Source organism: Eptesicus fuscus, chromosome 2 (genome assembly GCF_027574615.1).
Source record: "Eptesicus fuscus isolate TK198812 chromosome 2, DD_ASM_mEF_20220401, whole genome shotgun sequence".
Taxonomy (NCBI): Eukaryota; Metazoa; Chordata; class Mammalia; order Chiroptera; family Vespertilionidae; genus Eptesicus; species Eptesicus fuscus.
In genome coordinates this window covers 101,400,628-101,416,031 of record NC_072474.1, presented here as the reverse complement: position 1 = coordinate 101,416,031, position 15,404 = coordinate 101,400,628, and the positions used below count along the sequence as shown (strand labels likewise).

Here is a 15,404-nt window from a genome sequence, read left to right as displayed (position 1 = left end):
TCTTTGCTTGTAGCAGGGCTTTGCAGTGTCTGAGATTAATGAGATATTGTCATTTCTCCAAAATTTTATTTCATACTTTCTGAGCATACTTGCTGCCAGGTGTTTTTGGGAAGCCATGGGAAATACAAGCTGCAATTAGTAGCTATCTTAAAATTCAATTTTGCCAGAACATAGTGTTCACTAATAGAACTCAGAAGAACAATTTCATCTTTGCTCAATGTATTCTTCTGACAAAAGAATCCCTCCTGTCCCAGAATTCAAATCTCACAAGAGTGTAGTCTTTTAAAACCAGCTTTTCTCCAAACTTCTTCTGTCTTGGCATCATAGCTCTTAGTTGAAACCAACGCATTTTGTTATATTCTTGGAATAGAGAGTAGAATCATTGACAGTGGATGCACAATTTATATTATTTGATTTTATTCTGAACTGAACCTCTGTTTCTAGGTACTTACCCAAACTACCTATTTGTTAACTGGTTCCTAGTTAGTCTTCTTAAGATCAATAGTTTTAATTTTTTTCCCTGATAAACATAAGAGTTTTAAACAAAAGAAAATATGTGATATGTTTTTGGAAAGATTGATGGCATCATGAAGTAGTCAATTCTGATACAATTTGTTTCGTAAATTTAACGTGATTTCAATACACTGAACAGCATGTTTTATTCCTCAAGCCATATTAGTTGGTTATGAAGTCCACACACAAAAAAAAAATACACAAAGAAATGGCCATAAAAAGTAACCCAAAATTACAAGAGCATCAGAGGAGAGGAGTAGCCCTACCAAATATTAAAATATACTATAAAGGCTACGTAACTAGAAGCATGTGATATGTGGGTATGAAAGTTCAAAGAGACCAATGGAATTCTATAGATTCTAGTATATTTAGAAATTAATACTTGATGCAGAGAAAGGTAGATTTTTAAAAATATATTTTTATTGATTTTGAGAGAGAAACATTGATTGGCTGCCTCCTGCATGCCCCACACTTGGGATTGAGCCCTCAACCCAGGCATATACCCTGACTGGGAATTAAACTGTTACATGCTGATTCATAGGTCAATTCTTAACCACTGAGACACAATGGTTGGGCTAAAGGTAGATTAAAAAAAATAAATGATTTGGGGATTACTGGATCATCATTTGAAGAAATTAAAACTAGATTTATACTTCACCTGCTATGTACTAGGACAAATACCAAATGGAACAAATACCTAAATGTAAAAAACAAAGCCATTTAAGTTTTAGAAAATACTATTGGTAAAATACTTTATAATTTGGGAATGGAAAAAATCCTAATTTTTAAATTTTGAAACAATGGTGAATTCATTTAAAAAGACAAAATACTTTTTATGGGTTAAGAAAAAGAACAGGCACAAAGGTAAGAGGCTTACAAAGGAAATAATAATTGCAATTCATGTTACAAGCAGATACATAAAGTTACTGAATACCTGCTAGCCCTCCATCCTATCCTTGTAGTTTAGCTAGCTTCACCAAGTGGGTACATCACAAACCATCACAGACTCAAAAGGTTTTTATAAGTGAAGACATTAGTAATCACTATTTCATGTCAAAACCATAATCTCTCATTGAGGTTGTCGTGCTTCATGAGAGCTTTGCATCAACCCTGACAATTTCAGCCAGGGGTCTGGACGAATCTCCCGCCTGGCTTCCTGTGAAGCAATTGCCAATGCATGGCTACTTGGGTCTAATCATTAAAGGGTGGAAGTGAACGAAGAGCCAATTTTCAGATCTCAAGTTATATTGCAAGGTGCCAAGACCACTGGCCATTCTAAATTAGATTGATACTTTTACTGCTAACCTGACCACTTAAAAGTCATTGATAGAGTCGAGGTTGTTCACAGTTGGTGACAAAGTACCTGGAACTTCACATTGGTGAAACCCATTTTAAAAAATAGAGTTTAAGTCACATCTCATGAACATTTTATTCTTGGTCTTTCTTCTGACCTTGCTAGCACAGTGACAGCTAATGTCAATTGAAATCTGGCAGGACATTTAAACACCAAGTCCATAATTTTAGTATTAAATTTCCATAACGCCTTGGCCATTGAATTTTGTACCATCCTTGCACTGGTTTTCTGAAAGCTAAGCATTGCTGGCTGACCCAAGATAACTTACAGGCAGTTGGTCAATTAAAGAGAAACCCAATGATTGCATGTAACGATGGCTTCCTTTAAAACCTGATGGTTTAAGGAAGCTTGAACAGAATGAAATTACCTTCCTTGCTCAGTAACTTAGAACATTCTCTTTGCTCAGTGACACAAATCCTGAAGCAATTTGGTCATAAGAATTACCCAAGTGAGAGAAAAGTTGAAAATCAGCAAGTCTGTTGGATTTTGTGGCTCCTCAACAGTGTAAAAAGAAGTAAGACTCTAAAGTGTAGTTATTTAGAGTCTGACTTTCAGAGGAATTCTTATATTAGCAAACTCCGACTCACCCAGCTTTTAGCTGAAAATATCATTATTTTTGAAAGGAGGACATAGCATTGCATGCTTTTCCCTTATCAGCAGTGATCTTGAAGGCGACTATGCATTCTATTACACAGGCAGAATCCATGCCTGGAAGGAACTTAGTATGCTTAGAGTCAATTGGATTACAAACCTTCAAGCACATATGTTTCTTTTGGTAGAAAGTCATTTTTTTTTAACACAATGTGGGAAATATAAGCTAGGCTTCCAGGTTCATAATGTAAAATTTAAAGCAAAGTTAGTAGTTTTAATTTTTATTTTTGAGAATAAAGTAAAACATGCTGAGATTAATAGATATTAAAATCTGAATAATGTGAAATTAAGAGCAGATACACTTTTCTTTTTAATGTTGTTTTAGTTACAAATAGCATTATAACTTTACTTGCACAAAAATATATATTAAACTTGTATCTGAGAAACTTGTATAGACTTATAGAGCTTCCAAAAAATACCAGAAAGATATGCTGACACAGACATCTTGATTATACAAGGCCATTGTAAATATTTTTTCCTGAGGAAAATTTTTCTAACATATAAAAAAAGGAGCTTGTTAAAATAACTATTTTCTCTTTTTTTAAAAAAAATTACAACATACATGATTTTTATTATTATACAAGTAAAACAATTTTAAGTTATTACCACATTATTCTTTTCATATAAGTTGTATATTTTTATTTTTATAATCCTCACCATAGGATATGTTTATATTAACTTTAGAGGGAGCGGAGGAGGAGGAGAGAGAGAGAGAGAGAGAGAGAGAGAGAGAGAGAGAGGAGAGAGAGAGAGATCAATTGGTTGCCTCCTATACTTGCCCAAATCAGAAATTGAATCTGAAACCCAGGTTTGTGCCTGGGACCAGGAATCAAACTAGCAACATTGGTGCATGGACAATGCTCCAACCAACTGATCCACCTGGTCAGGGCTAAAGTAGTATCTTTTGCCCTAGCCGATTTGGCTCAGTGGATAGAGCATGGGCCTGCGGACTGAAGGCTCCCAAGTTCAGTTCCAGTCAGGGGCATGTACCTCCATTGCAGGTTCCTCCCCAGCCCAGGACTCCTGCAGGAGGCAACCAATCAATGTGTTTATCTCACATCGATATTTCTCTCTGTCTTTCCCTCTTTCTTCCACTCTCTCTAAATATTAATGCCAAGAAATAAATCTATGGCATTTTTATACACCAACAGTGAACTTACAAAAAGAAAGATTAAAAACAACAATCCCATTTACCATCAAACCAAAAAAAAATTAAGATACCTAGGAATAAACTTAACTAAGGAGGTAAAAGACCTGTAATCAGAAAACTGCAGGACATTGAAAAAAGAGATAGAGGAAGACATAAACAGATGGAAGAACATACCGTATTCATGGATTGGTAGAATCAGCATCATTAAAATGTCCATAATACCCAAAGCAATCTATAGATTCAATGCATTCCCCATTAAAATACCAATGGCATAATTCACAGAACTAGAACTAACTATCCAAAAATTCATCTGGAATAAAAAAAGACCCCGAATAGCTGCAACAATCCTGAGAAAGAAGAACAAAGTAGGAGGGATTTCAATACCAGATATCAAGTTGTATTACAAAGCCACTGTTCTCAAAACTGCCTGGTACTGGCACAAGAACAGACATATAGGACAATAAAACAGAATAAAGAACCCAGAAATTGCCCCAAACCACTCTGTTCAATTAATATTTGACAAAGGAGGCAAGAACATACAATGGAGTCAAGACAGTTCTTCAATAAATGGTGTTGAGAAAATTGGACAGATACATGCAAAAAAATGAAACTAGACCACCAACTTGCACCATACACAAAAATAAACTCAAAATGGATACAGGACTTAAACATAAGATGGGAAACAATAAAAATATTGGAGGAATCCACAGACAGCAAAATCTCAGACATATGCTGAAGTAATAACTTCACCGATACAGCTCCTAGGGCAATGGAAACTAAAGAGAAAATAAACAAATGGGACTACATCAAAATAAAAAGCTTCTGCACAGCAAAAGAAACCATCAACAAAACAACAAGAAAAGCCACTGCATGGGAGAACATATTTGCCAATGTTATCTCCAATAAGGGCTTAATTTCCAACATTTACAGGGAACGCATAGAACTTAACAAAAGGAAGATAAACAACCCAATCAAAAAATGGACAATGGACCTAAATAGATACTTTTTGAAAGAGGACATAAGGAAGGCCAAGAGACATATGAAAACATGCTCAAAGTCACTAATCATCCAAGAGATGCAAATCAAAACAACAATCAGGTACCATCTCACACCTGTCAGAATGGCTATCATCAACAAATCAACAAATGACAAGTGTTGGCGAGGATGTGGAGAAAAAGGAACCCTCCTGCACTGCTGGTGGGAATACAGACTGGTGCAGCCACTGTGGAGAACAGTATGGAGTTTCCTCAAAAAACTAAAAATGGAACTCCCATTTGACCCAGTGATCCCACTTCTAGGAATATATCCCAAGAAACTAGAAACACCAATCAGAAAGGATATAGGCACCCCTATGTTCATAGCAGCACAGTTTACCATAGCTAAGAATTGAAAACAGCCTAAGTGCCCATCAGCAGATGAGTGGATTAAAAAACTGTGGTACATCTACACAATGGAATACTACGCTGTGGTAAAAAAGAAGGAATTCTTACCATTTGCATCAGCATGGGTGGAACTGGAGAGCATTATGCTAAGCGAAATAAGCCAGTCAGAGAAAGATAAATATCACATAATCTCACTCATTTGTGGAATATAATGAACAACATAAACTGATGAATCAAAACAGATCCAGAGACAGAGAAGCATCGATCAGACCATCAAACCTCAGAGGGAAGGTAGGGAAGGGTGGGGGTAAGGGAGAGAGATCAACCAAAGAACTTGTATGCATGCATATAAGCCTAACCAATGGACACAGACACTAGGGGGTTGAGGGCATGAGTGGGGGTGGGGTGGGAGTACAATGGGGGGATAAGGACACATATGTAATACCTTAATCAATAAAGAAAATAAATAAAGTAAAAAAAAATACGAATGGAAAAATATCCTTGGGTGAGGATTAAAAAAATATAAAAATAAATAAATAGTATCTTTTTATAAATATTGTTTATATATTGATTAACAATCTGATCCCAAGTATGAGGCTGGAGATCATTTAAACAAAACGTATCTTCATCTGAATTGTGGGATAAACTTGACTTTTTTTTTTAGTGATTACTTCCAGGAAGACTTTCAAAGTCATTTGGACAATGTGACTAATGTTTTTCACGGAAGACAATTGGCCATACACATGGAAATTTTATTTATTTATTTTATTTTATTATTATTTATTATTTATTATTCATTCATTCATTCACTCATTCATTCATTCTTTCATTCAATATGTATTGAATACCTCCCATTCCCAAGCAGATGCTATGTTCTAAAGCTGCACTGCCCGACATGGGAGCCACTACTCCAGGTGACTATCAAGCACCTGAAATGTGTCAGTGTGACTAAGGAAATAATTTTACATTTTATTTAACTTCAATTTAAAATACTTAAAGCAGTGTAAAATTTTTAATTGATCATAAATTGAAAGGTCAATGTTTTAGAAATATTAGTTTAAATAAAATATAGTAAAATAAGTTTCACCTGGTTCTTTTGTCACTGTCCATATGGCCACTAAGGTATTAAATATCCATGCCTTATTATATTTATTTTGTACAGTGTTATCTTTGGTGAGTAAAATAGACATGGTCCTCACCATCATGAAACTTTAGTTCATGATTTATTATGAACTTTAGATGTGGAAGATCCCTTTTGGTTACTAGCTTTAGCAATGAAAAGAAATTGCACTAAAAATGAATAGCTAATAAAATCAATTGAAAATAAAAAGTAAATAAAGAATGTTTGGATATTTTTGCACTAAAATCTTTTTAAGAACCTAAGGGATCTTAAATGTCTAGATGAATGAGGTTTAACTCTTTTATGTGGTTATACTGTATCCCATTTTATTATGGCATATTATCCAGTTTTTGATTCTGGACAGAAAGCCTATTACTTTATAGAAGATTATAAAAATTATTAAAAAGTATTTATTATAATAGCTCTGTGAGATAAGCATTACTCCTATTTTACAAAAGGAATATAGCTTTAAGTGACTAGTCAACTTTTAAAAATTTATACAAACATAATGAACAGAACACGGATGCAAACTCATATTAATAATTTCAAATTGTATACTCTCTCTCTCTCCTACCAAGAATCAGGCCCCTTGAAATTGAAGAAGAGGCCCTTCCAAAGCTATTTTCTGAAAACAATACTCTAGTTATAGCTGTGGTCCAGGACACTCATGCAACATATGGAATGGTTTTGTCTTTAACCCTCCAAAAGGAACTACCCTTCTTCCATTCTGGAATTGTTGATTATTATAACCAGTTAGCTAAAGTCATTCAGTCTTCTCATAATAGAAGTTTTTTTTTTTTCATTTTTGTTTCTCTTGCTTAAGGCCCCTGCTACAAGCCATATTAATGACAGAACCAGGTACTCTTAGGTTTGGAAATGACAAGAAACATTAATGGAAATAGGTTTCCCAATATAATCTGACATGGTCACTAGGAAAAGGCATCTAAACCAGGGGACTAAGTCACGATTTTGCGGATGCTTTTAGTGTAGAAGCAGATTGCTTCATAAAAGAGAACTCTGTAAACCCAGATGAACAAAACAAAATTTAATTAGCCAAGACTAAAATTAGTAATTTAATGATGACTAATATTCTAATTTATAAATGAACTTCTAAACATATTTTCCAATTTAGTCTTTCATCGTCAATTTAAAGTCTGTACTTATATAAATGGAAATTAAGACCCTCAGAATTGAGAAAAAAATAGGAAACATTAATATAAACTAAAAGCCAATAAATCAGAAAGATACAAAATAATATTTAGGAAAGGAAAATAATGTCATATATTTATTAGTTTAACAAACTCTTCAAAACAATAGTTATTATAGAAATTGCCTGCTTTAGGCACCTTTATTTTTATATTTTGGCTCTATTATTATTTTTGTAGATTCCACAAAAAAGCTATACTCCTTCTGACCAGGACATTCTTGAATTAATCAGTTTGAAAACTAGACCATGTCACAAATCTTATTTAAGTATGACAAATTGTTTATTAAGGAAATGGTACTATTCTGCACACATGATCAAATAGAGCAAAACATCAAATTAATGATATTGAATTGTAAAAGAACCCCACAAGAAATGCAGATGTGCATTCAGGAAGGAGACTTACACCCAAGTCTCAATTATAGCTCAGCAGAAAGAAATAAAACCTTCCACTGTGAGATATACTAATGATAGATAGGGCACCTTGCCTCCTACTTCACGCCAAAGTAAATGAACCAGTGCACGATTCCGGTAATTGAATGAGTCCCTAACAAAAACATTATTCCTGATTTTGTGGTATTAATGTTGGATTTTACAGCACATTTTCTCTGTGAAATGCTTGTCTCTTGAGGCTTCGTTTTACAACAGGCAGGTAACTCAGAGAAAAGCAAGGCTTATCGAAGTTCTAGTTTGAGTTTGTAGATTTGTCTCACTGAAGGAGAATGTGAATATTTTAATAACCATATTAAAATGCCAAATAAGATAGGCATTAAAAATATGACAAGAGAAGGAAAAGGACCATTTTTACTTTAAAAAAGGCTTTTCATTCCAGCTTGAGGAACTCATCATCATAATTAAAATCAAGCAGATCAATACAGTTGCATTTTTAAATTGAGTCAATCCTTTTCACTAATGCAAAAACTACTTCTCGTTGGTCTCCACAAAGGGAAACTATAAATAGCCACCACAAACAGCCTGTGATGCATCATCACTATCATGAAGCACAGATCTTAACATCTTTCCACCCCATTGTGGCACTCAGACCTTTTATTAAATAGTAGAGGCCCGGTGCATGAATTTCTGCATGGGTGGGATCTGGCCAGCCCCACCCCCAATTGGGGTGTGGGGAGCTGGGGCTGGCTGGGGGAGGGACTGCCAGTGGTTGGCTGGCCAGCCCCACTCCCTAGTTGAACTCCAGGCTGCACTCCCCTTCCAACTCCCAGGTCAAGGGGACAATTTGCATATTAGCCTTTTATTATATAGCATAGTGACTTACAACTAATTCGATGAGTTACAATCCTTTACTTGTAGTAGATATTAAAGATACCATGCATTTTAAGCTATTTTGTGATTATATATAGAAAACACAGAAATATGTTGAATTTTGCCAGGTTTTCAGGCGAAGAAAATGATATTTTATTTTCTGGAGTGTGCAATTGAAGGCATCTGTGTTGACTACTTTCATGTAGTTCCATAAAGTAAAAATGTTTAGTAGTTTCTCCCTTTAGAATTATTATTGTAGCTCTCTTAACCAGTTAAGGTCGTTTATTCCTAAGACATGGTGATGGTTGTGCCTAATTTTGGATATTTGTGGCAGGTGAAGGAAGATATGTCAAGATATGTATTGCTTTTATACAATGTAAACAAGAACAAATTTAATTTCTTTTCAATGGTAGAGATGGTTTTCTTTTTTATGTTCTCATATTAATCAAATTTAAAAATACACCAGGTGGAATGTCACATAAAAGCTTTAAGTAAATGTCACATTTTTGAAAGGTTTTAATGGGGACTGATGGGGAACATTTATGACAATGGTATTAGAATGCCTAAGGAGAGAAGTAGAAGAAAATAAAAGGGAGTTCTTTCTAGAAATTCAGATTTATAAACAACCATGAATGAGAAAACCAAATTAATGACTAACAAACTTTCTAATCCCCAAAATGCAAGTGGCTAAAAAATATTTGTGAAATGTAAATACAGCAAATAAGTTTATTCCAGTTCAATGTTATTACTGCTAAATATCCCAGTAATCTGAAAACTAATTAAGAAATACTAATATTGCTTATATATCTTCAGGAAATGTTCCAAGACTTTTCCTTTTCAATCTTGGACTTCATGTAAATTCTACCCTACTTTACAGTCATTCTTTCTTCCTGTCATTCATTCCAAAGTATTTATGGAGTGGCTCCTGCATGCTGGTTCACTGTTTTGGGTGCTAAGGTAATGCCAGGAACAAGAGCATAGAGGTCAGTGTTCTCTTTGAGCTTGCCTTCCAGTGGAGGACTGAATACATCCCGAAGATGGTTTCAGTTATTGGTAAATGTTTTAAAAATAATTGGACCACTGTGTTATTTTTGCTAGGGCTCCTGTAACCAAGTACCATCAGCCGAGTGGCTGGCTTATAGAAGCATCACCCCAATTTCTACCTTTGTTTTTATGTATTCTTTCTCTGTGTTAGTGCCTCTGTGTCCAAATTCCCCTTTAGTATACACCATTCACAATGGATTAAGGCCCACCTGTTTACCTCATTTTAACTCGGTTGCCTCTGTAAATGCCCTATCTCTAAATAAGGTCATATTCTGAGAGATTCTGAGTATTAGGACTTAACATTTTCTTTTAAGGCCACAATTTAACACGTAACAGTTATTTATTAGAGACTGACTTGTGGGGGGTGTTGTAGAGAGTTTGGATAGGATGGCATTGTCCATGTCTGGAAAAATAAGAGCAAGATAATTGAAGTTAAGGCATGTAACTGTCCTTGAGGAGCAAACCCCAGGGCAAAGGCCCTCAGGCTGGAAGTTTTGATGAGTAGACAGGTTGTTATGGCTGGAGTATAGGGGGAAAGACAAGGAAAGTATAAGAAGATCAAAGAAGCAGGTAGGGCTCAGATGGTAGGGCTCTCTGGAAGCGACGAGAAGGAGTTTGGATTTATCCTAATTTCAAGAGTCAGCAGCTAGAAAGTTGTAAAGATGGAGTGACATGATCAGATAAATATTTTAAAAGATCACACTGGCTGACATTTCTCTCTTCTCTCTGTGAAGGCCATCTAATCACTTCAGCTCTTTGTAATCTCTCTTTTTCTCGACAGTGAGAGCCTCTATTGTCGTTCTCACTTCGTGGATGTGTGAGCAGAAGTACAGGAATCACACACTGTTAGGGGCTGTGTCTATCCAGAAGGCTCAACTGTCACCTTGATAAAAGATCCCTCTTTCAAAGCGTTACACTAATTGGTTGCTACACTGGGTATCATTTCATTTTATATACATTCAAAAATTTCAGAGATTAAAGTCTTCATGGATTTTTTTTTTTTTTAACGTAGACGAGAAAGCTCATCCTTCTAGGTCCAGGGTAAACCTCACCTCCTGTTTGATGTTTTCCTCAATGACCCCGCAGCAGTCATTGCTTCCTTTGTAGTTCTAACCTGAATTTTAATACTTTTCATATTTTATTGTAGCTATGTATTATCTGATGCTCCAGATAGTCTGTGAGTTCCTTTAGTTCGGGAAGTGGGATTTGATTTTTTTTTCTTTTTATAGCTGGCATGTTGCACAACCCCTGACTACAGGAAGAAACTTAAATGCATTCGGAGGATTACAACACATTCCTTAGAACTGTCCTCTAAAATAACTTTATTTCTCACCAACAAAAGCTAAAGGTACCAAAAACAATGTGAGTTTAAAAACAGACTGGTGGTGGTTTTATCTTATGAATGCTAGACTTTTATAGATGAATTGTCCATATTCCAAAAGTGACTCGCTGTGGCTGAGTGTGGGCTGTGTCATGAGTACAGACTGGAACCCATGAGTCTCCCGCAGCGGCTCTGTCACTGATTCATGCTTCTGGGAAAGACTTTCACTAGAGAATTTCCCTCCCTTCACCTCCCATAGCAGAGGGAAGGTGAAATGCATTATTAAATTATTTCTTTATAACTTTTCAAGACCATCAGTGTATTATGCATGTTGGATTTCACTTTGTGATAGTAAACTTGTAAACCTGTAACATTTGGAAATCACCAGGCAGGCACTAAGAAGGAAAGGGTGATGTTGTTTTAAGTGCCTGTGCTGTGACTCTTTTGTGCTCTTGGGTGTGTTGACATAAATGAGTGACTCTCTTGTAACAAATAACTCCACTAATGATCCTTTGCCCTGGGAATCAAATGAGCTTTGCATGCTTTGCAGCTTGTGCATCCCAGCCTTTGATAACTCGTTATATCCATACACATGGCATAGAGAGCAATGGGATAGAACAGAGAACCCAGAAATCGACCCAGGCCAGGCTCATACTAGAGAATGGACACATTTTGGGCAATATCTAATGGATGAAGAAGTAGAGAGAATGGTGATGGTAGAGAGGCTCACCCAGAAAGTAAGGAATTCAGATATTCTGTTTAAATACTTGAGAAAGAAAATGTAGAATTGAATAGTTATCACCTTTTACCCAAACTTGCTTCTCCTCATGCAGAATGCATGTACATCAGTTCATGGTGTGAGGCCTTATGATGGGTGTGGATTTGGAGATCTTGAGAAGCAGATGGAAGTATTTCATGTGGGTGCAATAGCATGGATTTTACACTACAAGATGGCAAAGCTCATGAGCATGTTGGCAAAGGAGATTGGCTGGCAAGGAACCGTCAAGACATTGTGTTGAAGCTATCCCAATGAAAAAAATGTCAGGTGGAGGAGGGAGCATGGCTGAGCAAGTGGGGTGGAGGATATTGTGAGGTTTAAATGGCATAACATTTCCCAGAGAATCTGTATTTAGACAAAAATAGGTATTAATATATGTTAACTATTACCAAGGGGCTCAACCCAAGTGCTACCTTTTGTGGGTGGGAGAGTAAGGAAAGAGGGCATAGCATGTCCCAGTCAAAGGACAGAGATGAACATATATGGTGATTTTGAAGAATGATAGGGGGAAAGCAAATCTGGTTAAATGGCCAGGCTTTTTATTAAAAGCCTGGCCGAGGCCCGTTGTACGAAGATTCGTGCAATAGGCTTTCCTTCACCTGGCTGCCAGCACTGGTTTTCCTACAGCACCCAGGACCCAGGCCTATGCTCTGGATGCCGCCTTCCATCTTTACTCTGGCTGGAGTCTACAGGTTTCTCGCCTGGAGTCTTCGCTTCGCTCCAGCTGGAGCGCCACTCTTGTAGCTCCCTCGGCCCCCTCCCTCCCGCTCATAACCGGTGTCCTGCCCCACCAGGCCACTCTAAGCCTGGAGTTGGCTGGGGGGGTGGGGCCACCACCATCTTTGTCCTGCTAATTTGCATATTCCCCCCTGATTGGCTGGTGGGCATCATGGAGGTATGGTCAATTTACATATTTCTCTTTTATTAGTGTAGATTTTGGTACCTGTTCTAAGGCCATTGAGTGAATTCTTTTTTCTGGTTATCTCTCATATCCTGGGTAAATAAAAATGTATTTTTCCATATGATTTCTACATTTCAACTTGAATGGTCTACCACTTTTCAAATATTAAGTAAAAAGAAGTAAGTGAGGATTATTATTTTTGTTCTTTAATCAAGAAATTACAATATTATGCAATGCTGTTTTCACTCAAAATATCCCTCTTGCAATTGAATGTAACTTCAAATTTTCTTAATTATTTTTAAAGCATTAAAGGTTGAAGGAAGGTTCTAATAGTAGTAAAAGGAAAGGAACCCTGGGTTCTGAGCAGCGTTTATCCCAGTGATTACCAAACAAATGCTTTATGAACCATTAGCGACTGCTGCTCTGAGTTTATTTCTCTGATGATAAATAGATGTGTTATGCATGTTGCTATAGCTGCTTTAAATTTGGATTAGTTCTCAAATATATTTTGGGCCACAGGGACATGAAACAGCAGCAAGATTGTAGTCCATCATCCATAATTAATTTGATGTCTTTCGGAAGAAGTTCTTTCAGCTCTCTGGGATTCTTTTTGTTCATCCGAGAGGTAGGGACAGAATAAACCTTTAAAGTGAGAGGATGGATGAAAAAGCCTAAATTATCTTGGCAAGAATTATCTATTGCATAGGTATTCTGTTTTTAGAACAATATTTTATCACTTCCATCTTAAAATTAATTACACACTTTTATCAAGTGATCTACACACATACACACATAGATATATTATTTTGACAAATTCAATTTGATGATTTTTTACTATTAAATATACTAATTGGTTGATTTTTTTTTTCATTTTTTTTAAGATTGTATGTTTTTAAACAGACTTTTTTTTTCTTCTTGTTCAAATAGGAATTAGAGGCTTTTCTCTAGGGAAACTGTAGATATTCAAGGTAAATAGTTTCCGCTTGAAGAATGAGGTTAGTTTAGTAACCTGCATACAGAATTTGAGCTGATATTTCTGATGCATTCAGGTTTTGCATTCTAACAATCTAATAAAAATTTTAACAAGCCATAATGAGTGACGGCATGGCTTGTTTAAAAAATCATAAAATTTAGGACCAATCCAAATTTTAATTTTTATATTAACATCTCATTTTCATACCAACATTTTAAATTCTATAACATGTTCCTATCCTACCTAATAATAGAGTAATATGCAAATTGACTGCACCTTCGCTACGCCTAAGCCACACCCACCAGCCAAGCCACGCCCACCAGCAAATCAGGAGCAAATATGCAAATAAACCCAACCAAGATGGCTACAGCCACCGAGAGTGGGAGGGAGGCTTGGGTTTCCGCGGTAACAAAAGAAGCCATCCTGTTGCCGGCCTAAGCCTCCACTCAAGGCTACAAAGTTTCAATTATAGAAGGTGAATTAACTCCAACAGAAATCGCTGCTGGCCGCAGAGGGAGCAGCAGGCTTGGCTTTGCTCCTGGCTACAAAGTTTCAATTGTAGAAGGTAAATTCCAGATACCAGGGCATCCTCTTGGATCACCAGGGGGCGTGGCCAGCCTGCAAACCACCACAGGCCCCTTGCTCAGGCCGCCCCACACCCCAAGGGAACCCCCACCCTTCAGGGCAAACCAGCTGGCCCCCACCCATGCACCAGGCCTCTATCCTATCTAATTAAAGAGTAATATGCAGATTGACCATCACTGCAACACACAATATAGCTGCCACCATGTGGTCAAAGATCCTGCCCCCATGTGGACACAAGATGGACACCACAAGATGGCCAGTAGGGGAGAGCAGTTGGGAGGCACCAGGCCTGCAAGGGAGGGCAGTTGGAGGCGATCATCCCTGCAGGGGAGGGCCGTTAGGGGTGACCAGGCCAGCAGAGGAGGGAAGTTGGTGGCAAACAGGCTGGCTGGGGAGCAGTTAGGCATCAATCAGGCTGGCAGTGGAGTGGTTAGGGGGTGATCAGGCTGGCAGGCAGAAGTGGTTAGGGGCAATCAGGAAGGCAGGCAGGTGGGCAGTTGGGAGCCAGCAGTCCTGGATTGTGAGAGGGATGTCCGACTGCCCGTTTTGGCCCGATCCGGGATCAGGCCTAAACGGGCAGTTAGACATCCCTCGAGGGGTCCCAGATTGGAGAGGGTACAGGCTGGGCAGAGGGACATGCCCCCTCTCCATGCACGAATTTCATGCACCGGGCCTCTAGTCCTATATAATAAGAGAGGAATATGCTAACTATCTGTTACATCCTGAGGTGTAATGACTGACTGCATAATGACTGGATCACGGATCAGCAGGAGGGTGGGGCAGCGAGCTACAAGCAGGGGGCAGAGAGCTACAGGTGGGGACAGGGCAGAAAGCTATGAGGGGGGGCAAGGGGAGCTCCAGGAGGACGGGACAGTGGGTGGAGAGCTCCAGGAGGGCGGGGCAGTGAGCTAACAGCAGCAGAGAGCTACCAGCGGCGGTGGGTGGGTGGCTAGCTAGGCAAGCGGCAGCAAGCTACTCACCCATGGATTTGTGTGCAGGGCTACTGGTCTGGATTATAAAGAGGAGAAAATGCTTTCTCTCAAGACTTGTCAGTTTAAGTAAATGTTTACTTGGCTTGTGTCTGAAATACCTTCCCAAACTCTGAATATGGAGTGCTCTTGCCTATTCTCAGCTGAACTTGGAAATTTCTGGAAGTCCATGGGAT

At 37.8% G+C, this 15,404-nt stretch overlaps 1 long non-coding RNA gene across 2 annotated transcripts in view; it reads left to right on the top strand.

The window, feature by feature from the left end:
* The window catches only part of LOC129152136 (uncharacterized), a 195,296-nt gene that overhangs the window by 73,250 nt on the left and 106,642 nt on the right, over positions 1-15,404 (top strand). For both annotated transcript variants that reach the window (XR_008558856.1, XR_008558855.1), the window contains exon 2: positions 10,911-11,043. This is a non-coding gene — a long non-coding RNA (uncharacterized LOC129152136). The remainder of the gene's footprint in view (positions 1-10,910; positions 11,044-15,404) is intronic.